Source organism: Nymphalis io, chromosome 17 (assembly GCF_905147045.1).
Source record: "Nymphalis io chromosome 17, ilAglIoxx1.1, whole genome shotgun sequence".
In the NCBI taxonomy this organism is placed as follows: domain Eukaryota; kingdom Metazoa; phylum Arthropoda; class Insecta; order Lepidoptera; family Nymphalidae; genus Nymphalis; species Nymphalis io.
In genome coordinates, this window is record NC_065904.1 from 162,223 (window position 1) to 165,684 (window position 3,462).

A 3,462-nucleotide genomic window follows, 5' to 3' on the forward strand; every position below is an offset into this window, starting at 1 on the left:
ATTAATATTTTATAAACTCAAAAGCGTATTGCTATTAAGCAGAATCATAAACTTGTTATTATATACATCTATTGAGGGACTTGAATTTTATGAACTGCTACTTTGTATCGAAATTGAGTCAATTTAAATGAATTATTACACTTTTCATGCGACTTGCACTCAAACTAAAATCTATATTTTAGTTTATGGGACTTAGGCTTTATAGTTGGTTATGTTTTTGGATGTGGCTCATAATCAAATGTAGAGAAAACGCTTCCAAATTTTTAACAACCACGGAAAAGCTTTGTATCTAAATATTATAGCTCTACTGAAAATGCCGCGACGGGTTGTATCTAAATAGTTAAGTCGCATTATCCATTTTTATACTTAAAGAAAGATAACTTTAGCCACATTGTTTGTCACTTAGCATTAATCTTTGTCAATGAAGAAAGTAGTTAAGTGTTATAAATAACATTAATGTAAATAACATTTTAATAAAAAAACATTTATACACTGTTAAATACGTATAGTAAAAATCAGTAGTTTTACAGATATTATAAGATCCTAACTGAATGAGAAAGTATGTTTATTAATTAGTATTTGAATAAAAGCATGAGAAAATAACTTGAAACGTGCGGTAAGGTTTATAGCGTATAAGTAAATTCGTAGCTTGACTCGATACTGATATTCGTTTATATAATATTATTTAGTATAATATAATTAAGTAAAACTATAAATTTACTTACTACTTGCGACGGGTCTTTAACAAGTATATAATATTCAATAACAATTATTTTTTATTTAATTGAAATTGAGATTCAGATTAAGCGAAGCTTGTTTCGCGTTTAAAATGTCTAATTCAGTCTTAGGTGTATTTTACTAGTATTCCACTATACATATACGTTTTTCATTACAGGTTTTTGTGTTTACAGAATTAAAATAAGCATTTTTATCTATAGTCATTATTGTCAGCTACAAAGCTTTGAACTGTAACAGATTCACAGTAGCGAAATTGCACAACTTTCCCTTTCAATAAAATACCCTTTTTCAATAATAATAGATATTGTAATGAAATTGTATTTTACCAAATCTTTTACAGTAACAGCCTGTGAATGTCCCACTACTGGGCCTCCTCTCCCTTTTGAGGAGAAGGTTTGGAGCTTATTCCACCGGGCTGCTCCAATGCGGGTTGGTAGTATACCCATGTGGCATAATTTCAATGAAATTGGACACATGCAGGTTTCCTTACGATGTTTTCCTTCACCGTCAAGCACGAGATGAATTATCATCACAAACTAAGCACATAAACATTCAGTGGTGCTTGCCCGTGCTTGAACCTACGAACGTCGGTGAAGATTCACGCGTTCTAACCACAAGGCCATTTCGGATTTATCCAAATCTTTTGTATAACATGAATTCATTTGCGTATTGCATGTCATAATTTCGTAATAATTCGTATAGGACTCCGTGGCGCAACGGTAGCGCGTCTGACTCCAGATCAGAAGGTTGCGTGTTCAAATCACGTCGGGGTCAGGGTATATGATTTTTGTCGTTTTAAAAGAGATCTATAGATTTTTTTTTCTAAAAAATCATTTTTCATATCCGGAATATATTTTATACCTCTATTTAAAACGATTCCTGCGCTTGACATATACTTTTTGGTACGTCAATAATCAGAGGATCGCCATTTGATTTGATTTTCTTCTACAGCGTTTTACGTTTTGAAAATAACAGTCACAGTTTAATGACATTTAGTTTTTATTTACAGCGATGACTTTATTAGTCATCGAATTATTAATCAAATTTACAGAAACTGTTTGCATAAAACTTTGTCAAAGTTATATATGATAAAAAATAAACATAAGTACGTGTATATCTATTTTATTTACATTTTCCAGCAAGGCATAGAAAGTAGAGCGTGTGCAACACTGTGGCCGTACTTGGCTTACAATGGGCGACCATTAGAATATTGCAGAACACTCGCACAATGCCACTTCAGCGGATGAGTGCGGGATTGCCAACTAGGATTAAAGTGGAATGACTCTGAAAAAGTTCGTGCATTAACTACTCTTTGTTCAAATAACCTTAATAATATTTTATGTAGAATGGAGAACTAGAAATAATTATTATAATATCAAAAAAACTGGCACAGAATATATACTGCACAAGTCAGTGCAAAAACACAGGTGAACCTTCTATTCGTCTCTCACCTTCCAACCTTAAAAACATTAGGTCGCTACTGAAAGTATATATATAACTATTTGATGTCCTGTCCGAGTGGGGATTGCAAGTCTTGGCGTTTGGACTTGATGCTGGACGCAAGACCAATAGCTGGAACATCCTTTAAAAGGCCTGCCTGGGTGAATATCAATCATTACTTCCACACCGCTGAAGAATAATTAGGCACGTGACTAATTAGTTCCAATAGTTAGTGGCATATTGACTTTACAAGGAATAAATAACATTTTACCCATGGGCAATGTCTATGGCCAGTGGTGACCGTTTATCAGCTGTATGTGTACAACTGTGAAGTATAAAATGTTATAAGAATAATACTATATAATCTAAAACAATATTTTGTACGGCGATGTTAAACGATTTTAGATTCCTTTACACGATTATCTCTCAAACAGATTAACAGTAGAGCGTGAAATGATGAGATTGTCTGAATGTGGGAATTATTCGTCCGATCGTTACCTTCAACGCATTTGAAATATATAGCTCTTAACTATATACATATAAGAATCAAAATTAAATGCTAATATGTCTACATATATTTCCAAACCGTTTTGTTTCTTATATCGTCGTAATAAGGTTGCATTTGATTTATATAACGGAAATATTATTCTTGTACCCGATAACTTTTTTAAGTCATAGATTTAGATATTATTTCGGTATTGGACCGTGGCCGAATGTAAATTAGGATATTTCGATCGAAGTCGAATCGATTATTACAATTTGTAATATTCTGAATTATGTTAGGAATGTTTTTCGCTAACTTTGGGCTTACAACTAGCTATATACAGTTAGTAGCAAGTGGTAGTAGTAGTAGTAGTAGTAGTAGTAGTAGTAGTAGTAGTAGTAGTAGTAGTAGTAGTAGCTCAGAGTGGTCATTTAAGTCCGCTTCCTAAGCCAAGGATTGATGCTAGGTTCTTGTAACCAGATGAAGGTAGGTTCATGCTGTACTGCTTTTATGGAAGGCAAACGAGCAAATGGGTCGCTTAATACTTAGTGGTCACTTTTGTCCTTATACTTATTTAAAAAAAATATATTTATACCGTTTCTTTTCAAACTAAATAAATAAATACACTTGCATTGTGAGAAAGTAGCGTTTGAGGTTACGAAAGTACTTGTAGAAGATAATTTGAATAAAAATATTTAGATTTGATTTGATTTATATGAATTTCTAAAAATATCGTTTATCAATAAGTTATATGGATCAACAAAGCACACGTGTGGCGCTTACATCTGCCGAACGTATTT

The 3,462-nt window shown here is 32.7% G+C and overlaps 1 non-coding gene across 1 annotated transcript; it reads left to right on the forward strand.

Annotated features, from left to right (window-relative positions):
- The first annotated feature begins 1,440 nt into the window (after window positions 1-1,440).
- On the forward strand, window positions 1,441-1,512 carry Trnaw-cca (transfer RNA tryptophan (anticodon CCA)). Its single transcript has one exon. It is a non-coding gene; the product is annotated as a tRNA-Trp (tRNA).
- Window positions 1,513-3,462: the final 1,950 nt, after the last annotated feature.